The sequence below is a fragment of the Balearica regulorum genome, chromosome 3 (genome assembly GCF_011004875.1).
Source record: "Balearica regulorum gibbericeps isolate bBalReg1 chromosome 3, bBalReg1.pri, whole genome shotgun sequence".
NCBI classification, from domain to species: domain Eukaryota; kingdom Metazoa; phylum Chordata; class Aves; order Gruiformes; family Gruidae; genus Balearica; species Balearica regulorum.
Window position 1 is genome coordinate 97,128,305 of NC_046186.1, and position 15,429 is coordinate 97,143,733.

Consider the following 15,429-nt stretch of genomic DNA (forward strand, 5'->3'; position numbering starts at 1 on the left):
CTCCACCTATTCAAGTGTGTTTGACTGTTATGTTTCTGAAAAGAGCTCCACTTCAAGAACTCAGTAGTAATTTCTGAGAGCAGGGTGAAGCTCCACAGTTCTTGCAGAGCACGTGCAACCCATTCAGTATAAACTATGTTTACCTTTTGAGATTCATCTGTTGTCACATTTATACATGATGACATCCTTACGTCTGGTTTCTCTATAGTCTCAATAAAAAAAGTCTTGCTGACTCTGGAGAGGTTTTGCCTTTTAGAGCTTGCAGACTTCCAAGGCTTGGTTACCCTTCCTTAGTCCATGGGAGGGCTGGTGGACCTCACCATACTGTAGGGAGGTCACATTCAGCTTTCAGTCTCATGGCAAGCTTCCTCAAGCTTCCTGGTCCAACTCATGCTGCGCAAATACAGGAGGTGGGAACTTGCCACATTCTCTGACATAGGCATTTTGATGCATGCGTCAGGCAGGCTGGGGGACGGTGGGGAACCACCACCTCAGCCTGACAAGTGTCACCAACTGCAGGGCTGGTCTGGGCAACATGTTGGAGATCTGCCTCTTTCTCCCCAACTCACCTATTTTATCTCTTTGTGCTCTTTTTGTGATCTCTTGGGAAAACAGGCAGAGGAAAGAAGGCTGATAAAGCACCCCTTTAAAAACTCCCTGTATTTCATGCTGGCTTTATTGCACCCATGCTATTGGGGACTTTGACATGACAGACGTTTCTTTCTCTGTCTTTTTCTGCCCAGCGGGAGAGTACAAACAAACCATTGAATGAAAAACTTTTGCAAAAAAATATTATTGTTGGCCTAATTTTATGAAGGATTGTGTTGCTGTGGCATGCTTCCTCGTGCTCCCTCTGGGAAACAAGAAAGAAATCAGTTTTTTTGAGTGTTTTAGCTGGAAATGGACCATAAGATACTGCCTGTGACATGAAAATTGTCCCTGTTGGGACTCAGGATACCCCTGTCTTTATCTAAATCGACTAAGCATTGCAAAACCTGGAGAACTCTTGCTCTAGTTCCTGTTTTGGGAGACACTCATGGCTGGTACTTGTTTTGTAGAATGGGCAAACTGCTGCTTTCACTGCTAAAAGCTGAGCCCCTGAGTAGGTCCAAGAGCAGCAGCCTGCAAAGGGATTGCAGATAGGATGATATTGGAGCTGCAGTTCTGGGCTTCATTCCTTGAACTGATAATATTTAGTTGCTTTCTGAAGTCCAGCCTGGCCCTGGCTCCATCTTCCATTTCTCATTCACTGATTTAATTCACATAGCCTTTTTGCTCCTCAGAAAATGCCTGCTGATGTTAATAAAAATCCTCCCCTTGGCTTAAAGGGACTTTGTCAGCCGCTTGAGGCACATGGACTAAAATGATTCCTGATGCCCTCAGGAGAAAGTGTGTTGGAGAGAAGATCTTCCCATCCCACCTGCCTAGCCTTGGCAACCTGTTTATCTGTGGTTCTGGGAAAAAAAAAAAAAAAAAAAAAAAAAAAAGCCTTTGTAGACATCTTGTTATCACTATTTGAAGTATTTCTGCCATCTTGGAGACATCAGCTTCTTTATATCCCATGTGGATCCAAAAGAGAACTTCTTTTGCATTCTGTCAATGCATATATTATAAATGGAGTTTGATTATGAGCTGCAGTTTGTTGAAAAATTAAGCCAACCCTGATAATGCAGAAGTTTTCACTAAGCCATCGTGAAAAACCTAAGTTGTAGATAATTTCACAGTAAGTAAGCTTCCCTCAACAATTTATAATTAAGATTATAACAATATTATTTAAATAATACTGGCTGAGCTCTGACATATCTTTCCCCTCCTAAAATCTTAATCATCAATACACCACAGAAAAAAAAACTTGCATATTTTTGTGCTTTATCAACTAATTTGAAGTGACTTTCTTAACACTGTTCATTGTTAATGGTTTATAAATGATCACGAGCTGCCTCCTCATTCTCTGCAGAAAATTTTGAAACCATGAAAAACAAAAACCTGAAGGTGTACGCCCAAAGCCTCATTTGTCCGTGTGATTGATGGTGAAGTAACCCAGCATGGCAAGTTTCACTCCAGATTTTTTGGTAAAGCAAGAAAAGTACAAAGACCAGGCTAATTTTCAGATCTGAGGTCATAAACTGCCTTAATGCTGTACAAGTCTTATTTTACCCAAATCTCAACTGACACGCTTTTGATTTCTACCTGTAGGCTACCAACAGTTTCTTAGGGTAAGAACTAGCAAGTCAGTTCTGCTCTAGTCACTTCCAGAAAGCCAGAGGCATTTGTACCTGTGAACGGAGGGGAAAGACTGAACTAGAGTTAAAAATCTGGGAATGGAGGCAACTACACTGGCAATGCATTTGTAAGTCCTGTTACGAGCGTCAGTCCAGTAATTACACAGGCTCGTTGCTCCCTTGTAAAAAACTCAGAGAGCAAAGCTCCTGATCTCTGTCGCTCTCCTCCTGCATCTCTTCTGTGTAAAGCAATAATCCTTTTACAGCACTGATTTTCGGAGGCTGGCCTTGCTCCTCCTCTGCTTGCTACCTGACTTAAGCACATGGAATCTCCATCTGCAATAGACGGTGGGAAATTGCTTCTGTCAGGTCTTAGCTGCCCTCTTGGTTTGGGAAATGGGTTTCTGTGCGCCCCTGCACCACCCCAACAGCTGTTTCTTCAGGGATCACTGAGAGTCTTGGTGGTGTCTGAGAGGGGTTCACCTCCGCTGCCTCTCTGCCATGACCGCTGGGTGATGGGGACGGTGGGACCCTGCTGGTGCTTCCTCCGAGAGTGCCTCTGAGCAACCACAATGGCCGCTGGCTCGGCACCTGGACTGACCCATTCTGGAGAGGATCTCCAGGTGGGGTGAGGAGGGAAGTGGGGGAACACTAGGACCACATCATCTCCTTTGACGTGGGGTTATGTTGTACTGTCTCAAATCTCCAGCTGCTCCTCAGCTTCCTTCCAGATCCAGGCCTCTGCCCCTTGTGTGCTGGGCCATACAGGGAGATGTTTTGGTGACAGCAGCCACCATGAACCAGCACAGCTCCTGAGCCATGACCCAGCCACACGCCTCCTCTGCCTGACATGCTGGTATTGCTTCTGCTGATCTAAACTACAGCAAGTTTTCGTTCTATTTTAGCAGCAACAAAAAAATGCAGAAAACATCCCTCAAATTACCCATCCCTCGCCGATTAGCATGCCTGTGTTCTTGCAAAGTGCAAAGCCAAACCAAGGCTGCTGAAACTACTCGTTAGAGGTGTCTGTGCCGCATTGCACGGCAGTTCCAGTATTTGCGGTGAAGTGACTAAGTGGCTTTTGGAGCTTGGTAATGGGATGCAGATACTTAGACTTATAGGTTGTTTATTCTAGTAGTCTTGGTCGTCGGTAAGCAGAAGTTAGTGATTTACAGGCCTAGATGTCCATTTGAAACGAGTAGTTTAGCTGCCTCATCTGAAAAGCACAATTGCTCAGGCAAGTGGTACCCTTGCTGCCTCTCTCAGTAGAACCTTACGATGCACTGGGAGCCATTTGTTTGTTTACGTTGTACCGTGGAGCAGGATTCTTCAGAAGTGTATATGAACCTAAAAAAAAGGCTGCAGGGAATGGAGTGGTATTGTTTCAAATGAATGTAACAAATCACATCGCAAATTTCCACTGCTTGGCTTTAGGGCCCATTTATTATTAGACTTCTCACCAAGGAGCGTGTGTCCTCGAGCAGGCTGAGGCAGGTATGGCCGCTAAATGGGGCAGCCTTTGGCACTGGTGGATGGACTGCTTATCTGCCCTTCCAGGTTTGGCCCACACAAAAAAGTTTCAGGAAGTGAAGCAGGGATGATTCCTGAACCAGGAAGAGGGATTTTACGGGACTGGTGATGATGTACTTCCAGTGTTTTGATGTCCCACGCTGCAGGGGGAAGAGGGGATGCAGGAGCAGGGGTGGGCTTGGCCTCAGCACAGGGACCGCGCCAGGCTCTTGGGCTTGCGCAGGCTTAATGCTGGGAGTCAGTCTAAGAGGCTTGCTGTAGAAACGGGTGGTGGGTATATGATTTAGCATGACCCTAAGGTCAGCCCTTATTCTAAATATGCCCCATGTCTTTGAGTATCTAAGTATTTTTGAAAATCTGAGCATTATTCGTTTCCTCACTGAGTTTACAATGCAAAGGATTGGTAGATGCTTGAGGCTTATCAAAAATTACCAGTATTGAGGGTTCTATGGCCAGGCTGACTTCACTTAAATACAAGTCTTTCAGCCATAGATACCATCTTTCGTGGTCAGGGCTGATCTAGACCGACAGAGCAATGCTGAGCTTTACCCTTCTGCAGATAAACAGAGACTGGCAGGCTTAAAGCTGTCAGTGCAGCTCTTTTAATCAATACAAAATTTATTCAGGAGTTTTAGAATGGGAAAAATAATCAAAGGAAGATAAACATTAACAATTTGATCCTAGGTAGTTAAGGTATCGTTCTCTTTTAATCAGTTACACCTGGGATATTGTGTTCAATTGCAAGACCCACTTCCCCTGAAATATGTTGAAATGCTAGCCAGAGCTCAGAAAACAGTGTTAAAATTAATGACGGGGAGGAGCGGTAAGACATCTACAGACAGACAACTGTCTGAAAATAATAAAAAGGGCACACTTCATGGACAGAGGAAAAGGATTTAATCTGTGAGAAGCAAAATTAAAAAAAAAAAAAAAAGGATTTTAGGCTGAGCAGCAGGCTATCAAAGCAAGGACTTTCAAGAACAAAAATGTTGTAAAGAACAAACTTGAACTGAAACAAAATTGCAAATTTTAATAGCTCTTTCTTCTTTCTATTCTCTCTGATCTGTATCAACCATCCAACACAGTAATAACAATATCTGCTCCCCCTGAAAGTCAAAGGTGAAATATGGATGGATTTTCAAACTGCAAAATACGAAGCCTGTTAAAAAGAGTAGTTGAATGTGCCTTTATACAACCTGAATAGAATTTCACAGGACCCTAATAAACTAACAGGAGCATAGGTACAAATTTGGGACTTGGTAAATCTTGCACTGGAAAACCACACATCAGTGTGTTTCAACAGCTGATGAATAAAAAACGTGTAAGAATCTGGAATCCAGGTGTTAGGGGCGAGCACATAGAGATGAGCGATCGGCTCCATTGTGTTTAGTCAGTCTGTATTCACCAGAGATGGTCCTAAGGCTGAGATCACCAATCTAATTTCACTTGTCTAGGCATCAGTCTGGAAGGAAGTATGGTCCCTAACGTAAAGACCACTGCTTTATTTAGTAAGCCATGTAATCCTCCTGTGTAACATGAGCAATAATATCACATTACATACACTGTAACTAACAAATTACCAAGATTGATCTTGTAAATCCATAGAGAGAATGACAATTTACTACCCCCCCATAAAGCATTTGTATAATCCAAGCTACAGTTCCTAGCACAGAAGTAGAAAAAAACATCATTAGGCAATTATCACAAACATCATTTTCATTTCTGCAGAGGTTGTTCTTTTTTAACCTAGTTTTTCAGTCACAATTTAGCCAAAGACCACTAATAAATGCAGACAGCCTCTTAGAAAAACTGCAGTGGGAACTTGCTATACAGCTGCTAGGAAGAAAAAACCTTTGTGATTTCCAATACACGATACAATCTTTTTTTCACTCTTAACATCCATGTATTTTAAATGGACAATAATGCCTCAGAGCCTAGAAGGAAGAGCAGTGAGCAAAGCCAGCTATATTCTCCGTTCTATATTTAAAAGGGATGTGTTTCTGACTCATATGGTGGAAAGATGATTCAGGTTTTATATTTTTCCTTTTAGTAGGGTAGAAACTGATGTTAGTACAACAGTGTTTGGGAAGATATGCTCTAATAGTATGTTTGAATTCTCAGCTGGGCCCAAAATCAAGATCAAAACAGAGCACACTGCGGGTAAAAGAAGAAACATCAGCAACCAAAATAAATCTTTCAGAGACGTGTGCAAGTGTGTGTGCAGTTTCACAGCCCTCGGATTGCCACAACCCGACCCATAACTGTGTCACCTACCAGCAGTGCATGCAGCAAGGAAATGTGGGCTACTGAGTACGAATCAGTCCAACATGCCATGCTGCTTCCTCAGACTCTGCAATCCCCTCTTTCTTCTCCCTCACACAAGCATCAAAGTGAATCTCTGAACATTCAGAGCCAAAACATCCCAGAGCTGAGCACTGCCGAAACAGATTCATGTAGTTGGACACTGCAAGATGTTCACAGGTGGTTAGAACCGTGGGATGTCCTACCTGGATTGTCCCACCTGTGTCGGACGCACCTATGCTGAGAGGTTACTGCACGTGTCCTGGTCTTTGTCCAGCCGCTTTGTGGGTTGTCAGCCAGGGCAGGTGATAGGAACAACCATGCTCCCTACGTTTCTGCGGGAGACAATAAGGGCAGGACTGCCTTTTAGCATTGTTTCTCTCCCAGGAAGCATCAGGAATGGCCGAGATGATAAGGTATCACATCACTGTACACTCCTTGCTAATGTGCTTTTATCAGCAGTCCCTAGAGTGCAATTGCTCCAGTTCTCTTGTTTGAACTCATCTAATGCTGCTTATAGGGCAGAACAGGTCTTTGGGATAAAAACGTACAAATTTAGGCGAGTCTTTTCTTACGGAAAACAGTGACGCTGATCTTGATTATTTCCCAGCAACATTTTTGCAGGATAAACTCAGATGCTATTCAAATTTATATCAAAATTACCAACGTATATAGTTTTTTATTTTTTGCAGTAGACTAATTCTAGAGCAGTAATTTTACTCATAGTTAATTTTTAATTTTTTCTTTATCTCAGGCTAAGGGACAGCTCCTCTGCACAGTTCAGTTACAGCCCTCAAATGGGCCTGTATGGAAGAACAGCATATTTTACAAGAGTGAATGCTGGAGAAAAGAAATCTGGGGTTTGTTTCTGACTCTGCCGCTGAACTCAGGCCAATTAATTTACTTCTCTGTGCCTTGGTTCTTTCCCCATCCTTTTTCTTTTAAAACTTATGTTCTTTAGGTTATGAGATTCAATCTTACTATGCATTAATATGGCCCCTGGTACAACAGTTTCTCACATCTAATAGTAATGTGCAGGTAGAAATAAATCCTGATGCTATTGCAGCCAAATTCCTCGTGGCATGAAGAAGCCACTTTCTTTGCTCCCCCTACCCTGCAATTTTTAGCTGCTATAAACACCTCTCCTGTACCTACATCTCAGCATGGAGGTGGCAAGTGGTTTCTGGTTTTCTTGCAAGACGCAATATATTTTCTAATCCTGTACTTGCTCTTCTGGAATTACCAAAATGGGTAAAAGTTTACAAACCTCAAGTGGAACATGTTTAGTATGAAAAAAGAAGAAAAAATCACTCTTAAGAGAATTGTGCGAAATTTCAGACAGAGAGTGCTGATTTGACAAGTCAGAGCCCTGCGTGAATGTGCTGTCTAACACCATCCTAGCAACATCGTCACTCCTGTCACTGATAATATAATCAAGGACAAGATCTGGAGAGGTAAAGCACACATGTACTAGGTCTTTAGGCTTAGGTAGTTTGTTGGCTGCTGTGCGATCCTGTTAAACTCTGAGATGCAAAATACAGTTGTTTTCAAAGTTCATTGCCAGTGGCGGTGACAGATGCTTTTTGGAATGACACCCAGTGAGCTGTGAAACTCATGTAGTCAAGTACTTGTCCACTTGTCCCTACTTCATGTGTTATGGGAATATGTTTACACTCACTCTGTCTCGATTTTTTTTTTTTTATTTCAGCTGGATGAAGTGTTCTGCACATGCAGCATTGCACACATTGCAGAAGGTGGTATGTTGAGGTTTGTGCCCACACAGTGGGCAGCTCCTCCTTGTTTTGTCTGAGGTTAACCTTCTCCAAGGTTAACTCTTTGTGGGGCACGGTGGGTTTAGGTATTAGGTTTATTTTGTCAAACACTAGTGAGGTAAACATTGTGGACCTGACATCCCCAGCCTTGCCCTTCAGACTGGTCAGAGTGACCATTTTAACCACACACAAGCTGAAGCTGAGGGTGTAGCTACTTCACTGCAGTTGAGTGAGTCTTCCCCATCCCCGGCTGACAGGACATCCACTTCTGGCTGAGGTCTGTGCCCTGTGATGCCCTGCTATGGCTGGGCTCACGGTTCTTATACAGGCTGAGCAGCTGGACTTAGCTACACCTAGGTTTTGTGTGAAGGCACGGGCGGCTGCGGGTGGTGTCTGCAATGGCTCAGCATCCCAATGCTCCATCTTCCTGGTAGCTTTTTCCCTGAACACTGGCAGAGAAGATTTTTTTCCTATCGTGGTAATTCTTCCCCTCTACTTTAACAATTATCATGATTATTGTGTTTGTTTGTCTTATTCCTTACTGCATTAGGAGAAAACAGGTTATTTTTCTTCTGACTGAAGAATTAGATCCTAAGGTGTCCTCTTACTGTAGACACATGCACATTACATATTTGCTTGTGCTCAGTATTGTTTTATTATATTGTGTTTCCTTTAAGGGACTGAAAAAAATCTTTGCACCTTTTTTTCACTGGATTTTCTCATTCTATATTGCTTCTCACATTGCATTTAAAAAACATTCAAGAATGATGTAGGGCAGAGGCAAGTGGAGTTGTAGAACAGGGTACGTTAGTACATGAAAAGGCATGCTCTACTTCAGTGTACTTTGAGTTACTGCAATGACTCTTAATAAGGGGCTTAGTTTTCTGTTGTGTGTCTTGAATAAGGATTGAACTCAGGAACTATAGTACCACAGGGAGTGTCCAAATTTAGGATAACAGAGGCTGCTCCTCTTGTAAATCTGGGATAACTGCTATTCCAAAGCCCTTTTGAGCTGACAGAGATAAAAGATAGTCCAGGGACCCTAGTGCAGCCTCAGAATTTTCTGTAGACTTCCAGATCTGGGAAAATAATAGAATCTCATTTTACCTTCTTTCTCTCTTCATCTGTAAAATGGGAATGAGATTTCACTGCCTCAGAGGTGCACCATAAGTTTGTCTTAAACTTTGTGAGAAGTTCAGATACTAGTAATAAAAAATTTGTAAATCCCTAAAATGGGCAGATGTTTGTGCCTAGGAATATTAGGAAAGAAATATACGTAGACTTTAAAAAGGAAAGCTTCTGTACCTTTTCATTGTAGAGATGACTAACTAGAGGTTTGTCTAGACAGAGGTTTGTTTGGAATGGTTCAGAAAAAATTAAAATGGAGAGCTACGAAATCGGGGAATGGACTAAATTGTCCCATTCCAGGGAAATGATTTTGTGTTAACGATACCCAGTCCAGTTATTCTCCAGCTGTCTTTCATGTCACACTTCCAGATGACCATTTTGTTAGTTGTAAAACCTCAATAGTCCACAAAGATGAAATGTCTGCAGGCGATGGTTCTCCTCAAAAGAGGCATTTCTTTTGATTCTTTGTATTTTGCAGCTCTCTTTTGCGGCATCCAGTGCTACAGTCTCCTTTTCAGCAACCTTTCAAGTTAATATTTAAACAGCTCTTGGGAACTTTTTATATCCAACTACAACAACAACAACAACAACAACCCCAAGACAACTGTTGCTGCAGGATGTACTCGGGTGCTACCAAATGGAAGAGCTGAACCCACCAGCCTCTCCCTGGAGCTGGACCCAAGGGAAAGAGGAGGACGGTGCTGGCGAGCGGTTTTATGAAGTGAGATGTGATGCTCCAGAAGGGCTCCAACGCGCAGCGTGTTTCCTGACCTCCGGGGAAGATCCCTGTGGTAACCCAACACTAGCTTTCCCTCAAGCTTCATGTCCCTCATGTATTTTAACAGAATTTTTTTTCCCCTGTTGGCTCCCTTGCAACTAGATTTCAACTCAGAAACTAAATTTAGGGGTGAGTTCATGACTACTTTTTTGTTGTTTTTTTTCTTCCACCCTTACACATGCATTTATGATAACAGGACAGAAATGCAGGTCTAAGATTTCCTAGGTTTTGAGATTATTTTTTGTGCCAATTCTCTTAGTGAACTGGAGAGGGAAAACTTATCTGATTAACAAATGTAAAATCCAGGGACAAAGAATACCCTAATTCAGGCATGAAACATCCCTCTTGGAGTGTGCTGCGCTCTTATCTGCTTCCTAGTTTGTGCCCGGTTGTGTGTGTGAATGGGTGCAGTGTCTGTTCGTTACAGAGCTTTCCTGAACACAAAATAGACTCAGTTGTAGTGAAGGCGATATGTTACCTCCGCTTGGAGCATCAGTGACTCCAGCTCCTTCCCTCTGCCAGGCTGTGGGGCAGGGTGGGATGGGAAAATGTTGGAGGACCACTCTCCGGTGAGGTGGACCGGTCCCTGTCCGGGCAGGGCTGATGGCGTTCTTGCCATGCCATTTCCTCCAGGATGACTCGTGGTGCCGCAGTGCGGGGTGCAGGTGAGGAGGTTCGTGCATCCCTCTTGTTGCTAAGGAAAGTGTCGCACTGGTTGGCACTTCTGCTGGCGGAGAGAAGGGATGCACGGGTAAAGCTAAATAAGGACTTAGAGTCAACAGAAAAATCTAGACTATGCCTCTTTATGCTAAATTCAGAAAAAGTGAAAACAGGTGGTTTTAGGGAAATGATCTACAATGAAGGTGTGCACTTAATTGATAATTCTGTTAATGAAAGGCAATGCTACTGAACATGACACAATAATCTTGGCTGGCATCGGAAGACACGATGTGAAGTATTATGGCTGTATGAAATACCTTTACATTCATTAACAGCATCTGTTTCCATACTTGCTTAAGGCAGGGGGTGATCAAACTCACATGTAAGGCACCGGCCGTCCAGGATGTGGGGAGGACTCCACCGCCTCCTCCCACCCCTGTGCGCACACACACACATTGGTGGCTTGGGCACAGGGCAGTGGTGAGGAGGAAACAGTACGTTAGACAGAGCCACTCTCCTTGTAGCAGTAAACTTTCTCTCTGCGGTCTGGTATTCTGCATAGCAGCGGCGGTCTCTCTACCATCCATCCCATGGTGCTGCCGAACACGCACATCTCCCTGCTTCGGGCTCTGCAGCCGTGTGGACTACATAAGTGTATGTCTGCAAGAAATTGCGGGTAGATATCTCAGACCAGGGAAAGAAAATGCTTTAAATTGACAAATCAGTCCAAACCACTAAGGTTATAACTCCTTTTTTTCTTCTTCAAGCAGAACAGTAAAACAGACCTGTTATTGGCAGCTCATTAGTAGTGAGACAGAGGCAATATGTACCATGACATCAGAGTGCTGCTTGACCCACATCTATCATTTTGTTAGAGATCCTTATTCTTGGGCCCTTCCAAATGCCTATAAGACATGCAGAGCATAGAACTCTGTGGCATAAATAAGATACAGATTTTCTACTTTTTGATGTGTTTAGCACATTTTTGTTACTTCCTTTAATACCGCAGACCTTACATTCTTCAAGCATTAGGAGAACAAAAGGCTAACATGAGCAAAAAAAAAAAAAGTATTCAATAAAAACCATCGTTCTGTTCACCTACTTAGCATTTAAAATTTAACCTCTTTCTTAAAGGAAGACAGAATGAACAACACAGCTGAGTAACTTCAGATATAAAAAGTTCCTTCATTAAATCAGTTGTTCTTTAATTCATAATAGAACTTAAATAAAGAATGACTTATAGGCAGCTGTTTCTAATATTGAGTCTCCACCACACATGAAAGGAACATTATTCTTACAGCAGCCTCTCTACCCTTGGGTGTTATCAGCCGAACATGTTTTGAACCCACCTAATGCATTTGAGGTAGCTTGGGTTTATTTTTCTTTCAATAAAATAAATGGTTTTGTAATTAAATTTCTGCACTGACTGTGCTTAATGGCTACATTGACAAGTGCTAATGTATGGGAAGAGAATGAGTTTGAAATGAAACATGCTGTTTTCCAATCTGCAAGCAATTTTGCACTGGGGCAATCAAAATCTTGTGCCAGTGAAACATTTTCATTAATCTGCTAACTTAGCGCACACTGCCCACTCAGCAGCACAAGGACACTTTTTTTTAAAAAACAAAAATATCATGAAGTGAGCCGTTGTTTGAAACCATTTTGTGGTCTCTGGCAGCAGGGCCTGTGGAAATTCGCTGACTTTACACCATGAAATGTTGCAGCTGTCTCAAAAGGGACTGGCTGCTTCAATGTTTGAGTTCTTGGCAATAATTCAGCTTTCAAATCTGTCTTTTTTTTTTTTTTTTCCCCTTAGCTAAATTTATTTTTGAATAAATCTTCTCATAGAAAATTGAGAGCAGCTATTACATATTTGGACTTCATTTACGAAAACCACTTCAAGTCATCAAGAAGTGCATCAATCCAACTCTAATGTTTACAATACTTTCATGACCGGGAAACTAAACAATACTGTATTTCCCCCATTATCTTAATTTAGGTAGCACTGCATTTAAACACGAATGTGACTTTTCTTTTTTTTTTTTTTATTTTATTTTATTGCCAGACAAACAAACAAATGGAAAAAAAAAAAACCCAACTGCAGAGATTTGCTTTTGTGTAACGTGCTGGGAGCTCCGTGCAGGATCTGGCCACTAGAGGGTTGACTTCCCAACAGCTGCGCTTCCCAGCCAGAATCGCAGCGCTCTTTTGTCAGGGAAATGCTTAGCAAAAAGCAAGATGAAGCTCTAACACCTTAGGTAGGTATATAGAATTCCAGCTTTAATAAAAAAATACCCGAAAGCCCAGGGATTTTATTTATTTATTATTTTTTTTTGGTTGTGATAACGTGACATGGGCACAGTTATTTTCTCTCCCTGAGTAAAATGTCCTAAAAGTAACCCAGAACAAATTAACCACCGGACAGTCTTTAAGAGCATGTACATTAAGCCAGTAGGTATCTGGGATCACAGTGTTAAATTGGATCATGCTATTTCCTTCACCATGTGCTACTTCATTTGGGATAAATCACTGCTCAGTATTTTAGTCCTTTTGCTGCGTACAGTGTTCGGAGTAAGAGAGCTAAAATGAACTAAACTGTTCCTCTTTTGAACAGAATAATGGAGAATGAAATATTGTCCCGGCACAGACTTCTCCTATCCAGCAGGAAATTGTACCTCGGGGGATGGATCACGACGAGATGGGACATCGCCAACAAAATGTCATGCGGTGAGAGGTGTGTGATGAAATGACAAGGATCAACCAATATCGGTGATGTTATAGCTTGTAATAATTATTCTCATGGGGCTGCTACATCCATGCTAAATAAACAGAAGTTTTTCAGCTGAGAGCTGTAGTTTGTGTCAGAATCCATTAGCCAAGCCCTAAAGCCAGGAGAGCATACAATATGGGAACTTACTGCACCTTTTCTTCTTAAAGGGTGGGTATATTTAAATAGGCTCAGATTAGTTGGCTACTTTTTCATTCCTGTGTCTCCAGCATGGCATCTGTATTGTGGGATTGGGAAGTGGCATGGAGAACAGATTATTGTCTTGCATTTTATGGCAGCTGGGTTCTTTGCACAAGGCTTTAGGCAAAATCACAGCCAGAAACCTCTTTCACTCTGAAGATTTTAGCAGAGGTGAAAAGGACAGTCCACTAGACTGTGCAACTTAATCGCAGGGCTGTGCAAAGTAGGCATTGAAGTAACTAAGCCATTACCTTTTTCTGCTACAACTCATCTTAGCTACTGGATGGATTCTAAGGTAATTCAAAATTAATATCTAGCTGCTGAAGGATAGATTGATGCACAGGCACAGGAAGGATGAAATGCTGATTAAATGTAGCAAAGTCCTAAGGTGGAACAGACTGTAGGAGGGGACATTTACAGGGTTGTGGAAGCAAGCTAGCAACTGCAGGCTCCAGCAGGGATGAGGGACAGCTACCCAACAGCAAGAGAATGCCTTCACTGATCACAGTGGGTGTGTTGTGCCTGGCACCAGCACAAAGGATATTACGGACTGAACAGGAACCCCAGAGAAACACCTCTCTGAAGTGTCTGCTGAGACCAAGGGGGATGGACATCCTCCCCCGGGAGCTGGCAGAAGAAATCAGCATGCAGCAATGCATCAGATACATTTACCCAACAGTAAACTGCGCAGGCAAAGATGCGTGAGTTATGAAGGACAAGAATGTCAGCAGGGCTGAATGGTTGCTCCAGGGGAGAAGAGGGGCAGTGAAGGCCAGAAAAGATACCTCTGTGTGGGCAGAGGATTATGAGGGAAACGGTTTCCAGATAGAATGGTTCCCGTGCCCGTGATGAAGGAAGATTTGGTCTTTCTTTTCCTATGGCTCAAGAAGAGGAGTTGGGCACATCCATCTTGGCAGTAGAAATATAGCAACTTTCAACTGGCAGATTTGCTTTAACCCCAAATGACACAGAACATATGTGCTGGTTAGGATATAAAACAAAATAATACAACACACCCAGACACCATTAGGAAGGAGTATATTCTTGGCACCATAGAGTACCTCTCAACAGACACTTTAAATTTCTTTGTATACACAGTTTAGAGTTTTCATGCAACCAATTGTGTCAATATAATCTCCCTATGAATTGTCAATTAGGAGAAAGCCCAAGAGGTCTACAGCAGTATTTTAAGGTGCTGCACATTGAGATTTGTTGACAGTGATAGTGCCATTAAGAGACAATGAATTTTGAAATACTGTACATCTGCAGTGGCTTAGCCAGAAGGAAAGGATTTATTTAATGACAAAGCTTTGATTTTATTGTTCTTAATACTAATATGATTGTTCTTTCAGACTTCATTTCATGCATCTGAGCACCGCATCTAAGCCACAGTGTGAAGCATCTACAAAGGGGCTTATGCAAAGGAAGTGCTAATTTCTAACAGTCCAGCTCTTGAACTGGTTGAAACTTGGAAACAGTTGTCCAAGAAAGTTAAAGTTATCATGTAATAATGCCTGCAGGGGTTCCACAACTGTTGCATAGTTTAGAACAAATTTGGCACTTCTTGAGGTAAGTCCCAGTAAAGAATATAAAGCGATCACATCTGCCAATCTGCATGCCTGAGCGAGTGCTGCAGCGTGCTCTGGGTTGGGTTTATGCCTCCCTTTAAGATCACAGGCCCCCCAAAAGAAAATTTTGCCCATCTAGTATAGCCCTTGGCAAAACTCAGTTTCGTATCAGGCATATCCATGTACCACAGCAGACGTCTTAAGTAATCTTTATACTGGGTTGGTGTCTCTCCCATGGGTATATAATGTACTGCAATTATCAATGAATCTTGGACTGCCTTTCCAAATTTATGACATCATCTTCTATCACAAAATAGAAGTCCATAACATGAAAAATGTGTTCCCGTTGATTGCAAGAAGTTTAACACTCTGGAGATTTTTACGCAGGATCTGAAGGATCTGTGGTTATGAACAGTTATGTTTCACATACTTTTTCTCTGCATGTAATAGTGTTATATTTTCATAATTAGGCACTTGAAAATCCACATATGTACAAGCAGCA

General features: G+C 42.3%; 1 long non-coding RNA gene across 1 annotated transcript; it reads left to right on the forward strand.

Annotated features, from left to right (window-relative positions):
• Positions 1-9,436: 9,436 nt before the first annotated feature.
• LOC142601304 (uncharacterized) lies at positions 9,437-14,959 on the forward strand. Its single transcript, XR_012834906.1, has 4 exons — positions 9,437-9,744; positions 12,457-12,649; positions 13,006-13,125; positions 14,712-14,959. It is a non-coding gene; the product is annotated as an uncharacterized LOC142601304 (long non-coding RNA).
• Positions 14,960-15,429: the final 470 nt, after the last annotated feature.